This window comes from Solanum tuberosum, unplaced genomic scaffold (genome assembly GCF_000226075.1).
Source record: "Solanum tuberosum cultivar DM 1-3 516 R44 unplaced genomic scaffold, SolTub_3.0 scf00039, whole genome shotgun sequence".
NCBI lineage: Eukaryota > Viridiplantae > Streptophyta > Magnoliopsida > Solanales > Solanaceae > Solanum > Solanum tuberosum.
Genome location: NW_006238968.1, coordinates 495,665 through 508,429, shown reverse-complemented (window position 1 = coordinate 508,429; position 12,765 = coordinate 495,665).

Genomic DNA, 12,765 nt, shown 5'->3' with positions numbered 1-12,765 from the left:
GTTGTTATCTGATTAATACTACGTGTCTCAATTTATGTGATATTTATTACTCCTGTGAGTCTAACAATTTAAATTTGACTATATATTTGGACTTAAAATCTTTAATTTTTTTAAATGAAATTAATATATTAAAAAATTATATAAAAAGTAATATAACTCGTAATAATTATCAATTTAAAATATTTTAAAAATATTTAAATATTTGCAATCAATAATGAATTTATTTAAATCTCATAATACAAAAAGTATCACGTAAATTAAAACAAATAAAAATAACTTTTAAGTGATGCGGCGAGTTGTTCTGTCCACGTTGGTATGTCGGTTGCTTCTATCATGTTCTACACCTTTAAAAGGTTGTAAAAACCCCCTTTATATAAAGTTCAAAAATTGTTCAAAAATGATATTACGAGAATATATCGGAAACAGTATCTTTAATTTCGACTTTTAAATAAGGACTAAAATCTCTTTTAGCAACATTTTATTTTGTGCAATTACATTAAGTGCATTATGTTGTTTGTTATAATAATTGTGTAAAATATTTCTTAATTTTTAAAATCTATCGAAAATAGTTTCTTTAGCTTTGAAGTAAGATCAAAATTTGTCCAATCAAAATCTCATTTTGTAAGATTATATTGAATATATTGTCATCTTAATAATTGTGCAAAATTCTTGGACATAATTATCATGTGGCGTTTAGCTTTTGGAAGTATGATTATTATTTTTCTTAATTCTTCTCGTTTGGATGATAGTTACGTATCATTTCATGATGCATTTAAATGGTTGTTATATACCCTTTATCATAATATATATTCGGATGGATATCATGTTCCGTTTCATAATGTATTTGAATAGTTATTACGTATCATTTTATAATATATTTGAATGGTTGTCATGTATTGTTTTATACCACTTTATAATATATATATATTTAAATGGTTGTTATGTATCGATTCATAATATAATTGGATAGTTATTACCTATAATTTTATAATATATCGTATTAAATTATATTATATTACTATATCATTTTTCATTATTACATAACATCACATTTCAATAATAAAAAAATTAAAGATATAGGGTAAAATTATCATAAAAAAGGTAAGATTAGATAATAAACAAACAATAAAATAAAAAGAAAGAAAAAAAGATAATGACACGATTACAATTATTACATATAAAAGTATTTGTTTTTATCAAGATCTCACTTTGTAGTACATTCAATGTTGTTGCAATAATTGTGCAAAACCCTTGGATATAATTACCATGTAATGTTCAACTCTTGAAGGTATCAATTATTTTCTTAATTCATGTTGTTTAAAGAATTGTTACTTAATGTTTCATAATGTATCTGAATAATCGTTATATATCATTTCATAGTATACATTTGAATGCTTATCACATATCACTTCACGATTATGTATTTGGTTGGTTATTATATATCATTTCATAATATATGTTATCTGTCATTTTATAATATATTTGAATGATTATTATGTACGTACCATTTGGAAATATCTAAATATACATTCTTAAAACTGAAATATTTATAACTTATTACTCTTGTTTATGTATTATGAATATATATTTTTTCTAAAATGAAATTAAACAATGTGATTGAAAGTACAACATGTTAATGATTGGTTCTATCTAGTGGGGTGGGTGATGGGTGGACAAATAGTTGGTCAATTTGCAAATTGCAAAATGTGAAAAAGAATTGTAATAACTAATAAATGTGTGGCTAGTAATAGTTTTTTCTCATTGGTGGAAATTTAGGTCACCAATAGCCCATTTGCAGGTGGGGGGTGGGTGGGGTCAAATCTATTTGATTGAGATTTTTGGTGGGGGCAATAAAAAGTTCAGCCACAAGGTAATGACCACCCAAAGTTTATTACTCCCTCCGTTTCACAAAGAATGACCTCCTTTCCTTTTTAGTCAGTTTCAAAAAAATGACCTCTTTCCTTTTTTGGTAACATTTTATTTTTTGCTTTCCACGTGGCATGTTTAAGACCACAAGATTAAGGGCAATTTTGTATATTTGACATAACTTTAATTTATGACCACAAGATTTAAAAGTCTTCTTTAATTTCTTAAACTTCGTGTCATGTCAAACCAGACCGATCTTTTTGAAACGGAGGGAGTACTTATTTTTGTGCAGTTTGCGTGTGTCTCAATTAATTTATAAGATATATATTATTTTCTATCAGTAATGTGTATTAAATATCTTTATTCTCAAAAGTAACATAAATAAGAGGACATTACGTTAAAATTTAATGAATTTAAAATCTTATGATATTAAACGTATTTCATTGATCACTCAATCAGTATTAAATTTGATTGTCCATTCTTTTATTCATTTTATCATATTTATATTTCCTATTTTATCAAGAGTCGTGGTAGGGTGACAAAGATAATACCAACCACAAAATGAGTGTTGGAGATATAAAGTGATTATATGTATGAAATAAACAGTTACTATAATAAAAAGTACTCCCTCTGTCCCAATTTATATGACTCACTTTCCTTTTTAGTCAGTCCCAAAAAGAATGACACATTTCTATTTTAAGTAACAATTTGCCTATAAAATGTCTTTTTTACCCTTAATGAAATGATTTACAACCACACAAATTTCTATCATTCATTTTGGACCACAAGTTTTAAAAGTCTTTCCATTTTTCTTAAAGTTTGTGCCAAATCAAAGTACATCACATAAAATGGGACGGAGGGAGTAGTTAAAGATAAGATAAAGGTTGATTGCATGATTGCATCTATCAAAAGGTGTGCAAGTAATATAAGTAGAGGCTAGGGGTGTACTTGGTAGGCTGGAAAATATTTTTCTAAAAAATATATTCTTTAAAAATATATAATAATAGTATTATTAATAATAAATAAATTTTTACTTACTTTTTAATATTTGATTAGTAAATAAAATAATTATTCAGATAATATTAGCATATAATATCAAAACACTACGAAGGTGGAATTGGGCGATCAAAGTGGGAATTCAGAGGTGGAATGACCAATGAATAACGATTGAATGGACGGAGAAGAGATAATGAACTTGAAGTGTTTGTTTTATCAATTTATGAAAATTACTTTTCTTTTTTTTTGTTTTCATTAAAAAAAAAATCATTTTAAATTATTTTATTTTTCTTTATAACACACCCTATATTGGGATAAGTCACTTGACTAATTAAAGTTAAAACTACTTATTGTCATAACACCATAGTGAACGTTACACCTCGTATTGTTAGGAGTCGATTTTGTATGTAATATTGAAAAAAATGGATTTAAAAAGAACGGTATGAATAGTTTGAAAATTTATGCATCAACAATCTCAACTAGATTGAAAATAAATATAAATAATTAATTATCAGATGATTCATATAGCATACTCCAACTATTTCAAAATTTAACATAATTGATTGATTGAATGGTTAAAAAGTTAGTTTAGAAGAAAACATCATTTCAAAATCAAAATTTAAAGACTTTCAATAAATTTGAATTCCTCACAATTGTATAAAGAATTAAAGATATTGTCAAATATTAAAAAAATCATAGTACCTATATTGCTATGACATTTAAAATTATGAATTAGGTCCTAATAAATGCAAAGTTTATAAGATATGGTCAAGAAAATTGAGTTGTGATTTAGTTCAACTAAAACAAGATGTTATATCAATTTGGAGTTGGTCCAACTACCTCATTTTTTAAAGTATACTTTTGCAATAACTCTTTACGGAGAAAAAGGAAAAATGTTCTAATGGGTTCTTGCCTTTATTGTTTAATCATTTAATTTATGAGTTTTACATTAACTTTAAGTCAATTTTATAATTATAATTAGTTTACAAGTAAATATTTAGTAAATTTCTTATATGAAATACTTACAAGGTTAGATAAGCAATATTATATTCACGTGAACATGTAGTCAAGCTTCTAGATCCGTCTCCATTATTCTGAAGACTCAAATTAAATTATGGGTTTAACATTAATTTTAAGTTAATTCTGTAATAATGATTGATTTACAATTAATATTTATTAAATTTCTTAATATGAGTAAGTACAAGGTTTAGATAACCAAGTATTAAATTCATGTGAATATGTAGTCAAGCTTCTAGATCCGTCTCCATCATTCTAAAGATTCAAATTAATCTATGGGTTCAATATTAATTTTAAGTTAATTCTATAATAATAATTAATTAATAATAAAATCTTTAGTAAATTTCTTAATATAAATACGTGCAAGGTTTAGATAAGCAAGTATTAAATTAATGTGAATATGTAGTCAAGCTTCTAGATTCATCTCCATCATTCTCAAGACTCGAATTAAACTATGAGTTCTAGATTAATTTTAAGTTAATTCTACAATAATAATAATTAATTTACAATTAAATATTTAGTAAATTTCTTATATGAATATGTATAAGGTATAGATAAGCAATATTAAATTCATGTGAATATGTAGTCAAACTTCTAGATCTGTCTCCAACATTCTCAAGACTCGAATTAAACTATGGGTTCACGAAGAGTCTAATTACTGCTTTTTGTTTCACTTTATAGGGTAGGGTCACCGTGCCTATGTGGGTCATAGAAAAGAAAATACATAAAGCCTAACAAGCGAGCCATGCTTCCTTGAAATTTGCCAGAACTGTCATCACATATGGTTGATTAAGAAAAAAAACAAATATTAATTTTAAGTTAATTCTATAATAATAATTAACGTATAATTAAATATTTAGTAAATTTCTTAATATAAATACGTACAAGGTTTAGATAAGCAAGTATTAATTCATGTGAATATATAGGCAAGTTTCTAGATCCATCTCCATCATTCTCAAGACTCGAATTAAACTATGAGATCTACATTAATTTTTAAGTTAATTCTATAATAATAATAATTAATTTACAATTAACTATTTAGTAAATTTCTTGATATGAATACGTACAAGGTTTATATAAGCAATAATAAATTCATGTGAATATGTAGTCAAGCTTCTAGATTTGTCTCCGTCATTCTCAAGACTCAAATTAAATTATGAGTTCTAAATTAATTTTAAGTTAATTCTATAATAACAATTACTTTACAATTGAATATTTAGTAAATTTCTTATATGAATACATACAAGGTTTAGATAAGCAATTTTAAATTCATGTGAATATGTAGTCAAGCTTCTAGATCCGTCTCCATCATTCTCAAGACTCAAACTAACTAAGACTAAAACATATTTATCATTAATTCCACCACATTCTTGATTATGATTTTCTTACTTTTTATGAGGCATAAATAATTAAGAGACACTTGAGTATCGATTGGTTGGTAGCTGGTTTGGAGGTGAATTATGATAGTATTAAATTTTGTATAATTAATAATATCATAACTGGTTAGGAGATAAATTATTTATGTATAAAATTAATATAATGTTTGATTTATAATTTAGAATCCGCATAATTAATACATATATAAGCTCTATGGAAAATTATGTACTATATTATGCAAATAGAAAATAGAATAACTAATGTATAATTATGTAAACTTAACTAATTAATATATGCATAAATAATATATAAATTCACTCATAATTAATTATAAATTCACTCATAATTAATTCTTGCATAACCCTATGTATCTATCCAACTAACTAGCAAATTACCCCGGTAGAAAGTAAAATGAATATATTTTATCAACTAAAATATGTATTTTTATTGATATTATCCACAAATTCTTTGTTTATAACTATTCTCTAATGCAAGGGACTGTAGAGCCGTCAATATATGGGTTAGGACCCTTGGGCTGGTCTGGAATAATCTGTCAAGCAAGGTTGAGCTAAGATTTTCAAACCCCTTTAAGAAATAACTTTTTTAGCCCGACTCAAATAGACCTGCTTATCTGCGAGGCTTGAGTAATATGGGTTGGACCAGCCAGTGAGTTAAATAATAAAAAATTAATTAATTTTTTTTAGTAAAAATAACAAAAGTCCAAACTCAAAGTCTATTGAAAGTTTTAAATATTAAAATTTAAAATCATCAAGCGTGATGTACTTAGTATTCTTATTACTATTGTATCATTAAAATAATCATTCAGCATTGGTGAATGTGTGTTCACATCCATCATGAGATTATCCAAACACTTGTTGTTAAGCAATACTGGTTACATGATTTTTATCAAAAATGGTGATCATATTTTTTATGTACATTTAAATATTATACATAGTTCTTAAATTTAGTTATTTTTTAATGCTTAAGCATGTAAGCGCTGACTTTTGACAATATATTATATATTCCTTTGGTATATTTTAATTATCGTGCTTATAAAAAATAATAATTATTATTATTATATTCAAAATTAAAATATCTATTTATTTTATGTATTTCTTACTCAAATAATTGTAGAAAGAGATTATACAGTGAAAAATAGAGTAATATTAAAAAAATTAATTAAAATTATTTAATCAAATTATCTTCCTAATTAACATTTTTTTAAGGAATATGTAAACAAAAAGACTAATAAAATAAATAGCAGGAAATACCTTTTATAATGAGAAATAGGAGAAAAAACATCAAATTTTTTTTAACTATACTGACTTGAGTTGATATTGGTAAGAAACTATATTATTTAAAGGATGAAGAAGGTAAGACTAAGTCATTTAGTTGTTTTCTATTTCCATTCTGTCTTCACCATGCTATCATGTAAAAAGGATTCTTTTAATCAAACATGTTTAAAATCATACAAATATTACGATATATTTAATATCACAAATTTTCAAAAAAATTATAAATCACGCAATTTTATGATATTTTTAAATATTATAAATTTTAAAAGTTTTTGTTTTTCTCTTAAACTTCATCTTAAATCATTATTATATCACATAAATTTAAAATAACAAAATTATAAATTAACTGCTCCAATTAACAAGACAAATATGATAAATCTTAAACTATGAGTTCAAAATTTTTATAATCATACAAATATTATAATATATATTTTTAATATATCATTTATTTTTAAAATTTCATAACAGTTTAAACTATTTCATATCAATAGAAATCGATAATAAATAGTAAAAAAACACTAGTATGGAATTTTATTTTTTGCAATGGTTAAAACTTGTTAAAATTTGAACTACACAAATCACAATAGGTTTTTCTTTCTTTTATCACTTAGGGGTCGTTTGGTACAAAGATCAATAATGCAGGGATTGATAATGCATGAATTAGTAATGCAGGGATTATTTTTATTAAGTGTTTGGTTCATTGTTTCTTACCTAGTTTTGTGTGTGGTTTAAAACTCTACAAAAAAAATAATCTTTCCAATTATACCCTTGAGTTATTATGGGATTTTCTATTTCATGTAATTGGGTCAAGGTAGAAAATTGACGGACAATATTATTTTTTTATAGCATTTTAACTAGCTAGGAGAATAAATTTTTATTGTCATGTTCACTATTTTCTCACTTAAATTATTTGAGAGTAAATAATTGCCATCTTAATAAATTAGAGTTAATATCTCAAAAGGTCTACACAACTATAATAATTTATAGAGAAAATTTATTGAACTTTGTTTTGTATCAATAAATTTTAAAAAAAAACTCTTAATCATAAAAAAAAATAAAAATAAAAAATAAAAAAAATATAGCAAAATAAATTAAACTATTTTTATACTCGAGATGTTTTATATATAATATATATATATATGCTCTTGTTTTAGACTACTTGTGTAATGTTTAATGGACTTCCGTTAAGAGGCAATATTTGACTTATGAATTGTTCTTAAATTAATACATCAACATTAGCATATTAGTTGGATTGTAATATTTTATATTTATAATAAATAGATTAAATAACTCATATTTTAGAAACAAAAAATTATATCTAAATAATAAAATTTGTAAGCTAATTTATTTAAATAAATTTATTAGTATAAATATAAAACATAAAATAAACAAAATGATTAAAAGGAATTGAGGGGGTATTTTTGTCTTTTTCTAGATTAGGCCCAATGGTATTAGAACTAATACCACCAAATGGAAGATATTAGTTATACACCCTATAATACCATGTAGGGTGTATAACTAATCCATGGATTGATTATACATAGACCCAAAATTCCTACCAAATATAGTACTAAATATAATACCACACATAATACTTGGACTATTTCTTCTAGGGAAAAGGGTTAAAAATGCCCTTAACGTATCCCAAATGGTTCAAAAATGCCCTCCTTCCACCTTTTGGTTTAAAAATGCCCTCAACGTTTTTTTAAGGTTTAAAATTGCCCTTTTTTAACAGCCGGCTGACATGGCAAATGCTGAGTCATTAAATTAGACAAATGGCTTCATCTTATTGGTCCACCTATTTTTTTAAATCCATCCCAACGACCCGACCCATCTATGCTAAAAAGGACAAAAACCCACCCACAAACCCATTTACACATTAACCTAACATATCCTTGAACTCCATTTTAGCACGATTCTCAGCCATTTTTTTTGTAGCAGCCGCCGAGGATGAAGGTTTAGGGTTGCAAATCACAACACCTTCTAGTTATGTTCTTCAGATGATACTTTTTTGTTTCTTCAATTTTTCGCTCAGTTGATTTCATTACTTTGCGACTAAGGTAATGTTTTCCTCTTTTACATTACAGAGTATATGTTAAAAATCATGTATTTTGAATCTTTTCATGCTTTGTTTACGTTGTGTTAGTTGCAGTGGTCCATGTCCCTTTTCTTTTATTTGTCTCTGTTTTCATTAATTTGGAGTTTTTAACTGCTAGTGGGGGTCTATGTCTTTTCTCGATTATATGCTTTATTTATACGTATTATATTTTATATTTTATTACACTGAGTATTGTCTGATGTGGGCTCTCTCCTTTTTTTTTGTGTTGCATATTGACTCGATTCAAGAATGGTTGAACATGTTGATCTGATTTTTAATTATGGGGGACAATGGTTTCGAAAACCACAACTGGTATACCATAAAAAATTGATTCACCTATGGAGAGGTTACGAAGTTGACTTGTTGTCTTACATTGATGTCTGTCGAGAATTTAAAGAAAAATTAGCTTTTAGTGAAGTACGACAGCTTCTATTTACAGCCCCATCTGGTGGTTTCTATGTGATCGAGGGGGATGAAGGCATTAGAACTCTTCAGAATTTATTATCTGACAATTTCAAGGTAGTGAACTTTTTTGCAGTAGATAACTATGAAGAGGAGCTTGGGTTAGTTCCAAACATCATTCATTACCATAAATGTGACAATGTTATAGAAGTTGGAACATATTGTGATAGTAGTGAGGAAGAGGAAAATAGTGAAACTGTGTCTAGCGAATACGATAGTGAAGAGTTGGAGAGTTATAAAAAGCAAAAAGAACTTGATATCAATGAAAAGTTAGACAAGTACAAGGATTTGGAATATGGTATGACCTTTAGCAATCTCAAGGAAGCTAAACAAGTTATAGACTTCTATGCTGTTGCAAATAAGAGGGATATTAGAGTAAAGAAAAGTGACAAAGGTAGAGTTACTTATTGTTGTGTTCTTGATTGTCCCTTTCGATGCTCGATTTACAAGGATGAGAGAGATCAAGGTTTTAAGATCAAGACCTTAAATCAAGAACACACATGTTATGAGACTTCTGAGAACAGGAGAGCTAAAGCTGGGATTTTATCTCAATATTTTAAGAAGAAAGTTCAGAATAATCCTGCATTAAAGATTAAAGACATGAAGGAGCACTTGTATTCTGTTTTGGATCTTGAAGTGAATGAGTCAAAATTGAAGAGAGTTAAGAGGCTTGTCTTAGACAAATTAGATGGTAGTTACGCGGATGATTATAACAAGTTGGAGGCATACGCACAAGAATTGAGGATGAGTAATCCAGGAACTGATGTAGTGATCAATTTGTCAAGAGATGCTATGGAAGAAGGCAAAAGAAGATTTTTAAGGCTGTATATATGCTTTCAGGCATTAAAGGAAGGCTGGAAAGGAGGTTTGCGACCTTTTATAGGGCTAGATGGCACCTTTTTAAAAGGAAAAAGTAAGGGAATAATGTTGGTCGCAATGGGACAAGATTCGAGTAACCATTTCTATCCACTTGCTTGGGCCATAGTAGATAAAGAAACTAAAAGAACTTGGAACTGGTTTCTAGAGCTGCTGAAACATTCTTTGGATTTAAAGTCGGGTGAAAATGTCACTTTTATATCAGATATGCAAAAGGTATCTTTACTTTAAGTTCATTTCATCTTTTCTTAGCTAGTTTTCATGTACATTATTCTGCAACTAATCTGAATTTATGTTTTTGAAGGGTTTATTGAATGCTGTTACTAATGTATGCCCACAAGCAAATCATCGATGGTGTGTTAGGCATATTGAAGCTAATTGGAGCAAAAATTACAGAAGTGGGGAGTTGAAAAAGCTTCTTTGGTGGTGTGCTTGGAGTACATATGAGGAGGAGTTCAAAGATCAGCTGACAAAAATGGGTGAGTTGAATAAGAAGGCCGCTAAGTCTTTGGTGAGCTATCCACCAGAAAAATGGTGTAGAGCATATTTTGACACCAAATGCAAAAATTTCATGGTTGACAACAACTTCACGGAGTCCTTCAACTCATGGATTGTAGAGGCCAGACAAAACCAATCATAAAGATGCTTGAAGAAATAAGGGTGAAGGTTAGAAAATTTAACCGTTTAAATTCCATAATAGCTGATTCCAGTAGCGTTTATAATGAAAAATTAATCCATTTGATCGCGCTTTTAATCTACTTTAAATCAAACTGCTAGTTTAGAGTAATAATCAAAATTTTAGATATTTGTTTTAAGGTGTTTTAAATTTCTGTTTTTTTAGTTCGTGCAACATTAGCTGGTTCAGTTTTTTTGTTTTCGATTATTGTTGTATAGGTAATGATCATGTTAAGGAAGCATGAGGCCGAAGTTAAAAGTTGGAAGAATGAGTTTTCACCACATGCAACGCATCTCTTTAATGACTACATGATCATTGCCCAACGATGTAAGGTTGAGTTTAATGGGGGCTGTGGATATGAAGTGACCGAGGGTGTGGATAGACATACAATCAATATAGAACTTAAAAGATGCTCATGCAGAGTATGGGACTTATCTGGAATACCATGTCCTCATGCCATCAAAGCATTTATCCATAAAAAAATTGACCCTATTGCTGAAATACACTGGTGGTATTCTAAGGAAGCATATTTGATGGTATATAAGCACAAGATCGAACCTGTTAGAGGTGAAAATTTTTGGAAGATAGAGCCGCACCATGCCATGGAGCCCCCTACTTTATCTAAGATGGTTGGTAGACCAAAGATGAAGAGAACAAGAGAGAAGGATGAGGCTAAAAATAGGCAGGGGGTTTGGTCAGCTTCTAGAAAAGGAATGTTATTTTGCTGATTTTTGTACTCTTAATGATTGTTACACAACTATCGTAATGACTCTAAACAACTGATTCTTTTGCTGATTTTTGTACTCTTAATGGTTGTTACACAACTATCGTAATGACTCCAAACAACTAGTCCTTTTGCTGATTTTTGTACTCTTAATGGTTGTTACACAACTATCGTAATGACTCCAAACAACTAGTCCTTTTGCTGATTTTTGTACTCTTAATGGTTGTTACACAACTATCGTAATGACTCCAAACAACTAGTCCTTTTGCTGATTTTTGTACTCTTAATGGTTGTTACACAACTATCGTAATGACTCCAAACAACTAGTCCTTTTGCTGATTTTTGTACTCTTAATGGTTGTTACACAACTATCGTAATGACTCCAAACAACTAGTCCTTTTGCTGATTTTTGTACTCTTAATGGTTGTTACACAACTATCGTAATGACTCCAAACAACTAGTCCTTTTGCTGATTTTTGTACTCTTAATGGTTGTTACACAACTATCGTAATGACTCCAAACAACTAGTCCTTTTGCTGATTTTTGTACTCTTAATGGTTGTTACACAACTATCGTAATGACTCCAAACAACTAGTCCTTTTGCTGATTTTTGTACTCTTAATAGTTGTTAGACAACAATCGTAACGACTCCAAAGCGTTACCTTTCTAATATCAATATTGTTTAATTGTGACAGTTGTAGATTTGGTTTAGTTGTGTGTATTGTTGATTTGGTTTACTTGTCAAAAGTTTATTTTAGTATTATTATGTTATGTGGTTGAAAGTTGCAGAGAACTTAAACAATTAGGCAACCAACACTTTGTTCTTTGTTCTCCTTGTAAATCTCCTTTTATGGCTGCTCGGTGATAGAAGGTGCATCAGTCAACTGATAATACATCACGTAAGCCATATAACGTTGATCAAGACTTTGAGGCTCCTTTGGTAATAGTATGATCCAAGAATGAATCTGTCAACATTAGATGAAATCAAGATTTTACCAGTGAAGCATCTCCTCCTCTGTCAAAGTTTAAGCTATTATATGTCTTTTGTTAAATCTAGGTGTTTACAGAAAGAACCTATATGCATTGTGTATGGAACAGAGATTTCTCAGCTTGTCGAATGTGAGAATTTGAAAAAAACTGCATTGCTTCTTATATCATCACATTTGTTTTTGTTTTCTGTTATCGTTGGTTGAGAATGTACAAATCTTGATTGCCTGTCAAGCTCTAAAAGTGCAGTATTTACAATACGAACAATACTTTGAAGACTAAAATTTTCAAGAGCTCAGTCAATGAGGACAATTAAATGCATTTTTCTATGGATGGTCAAAGAAAATTCTAAATGAATGACAGTAGAGTTTTGATACTTTGAAGCAGTAAA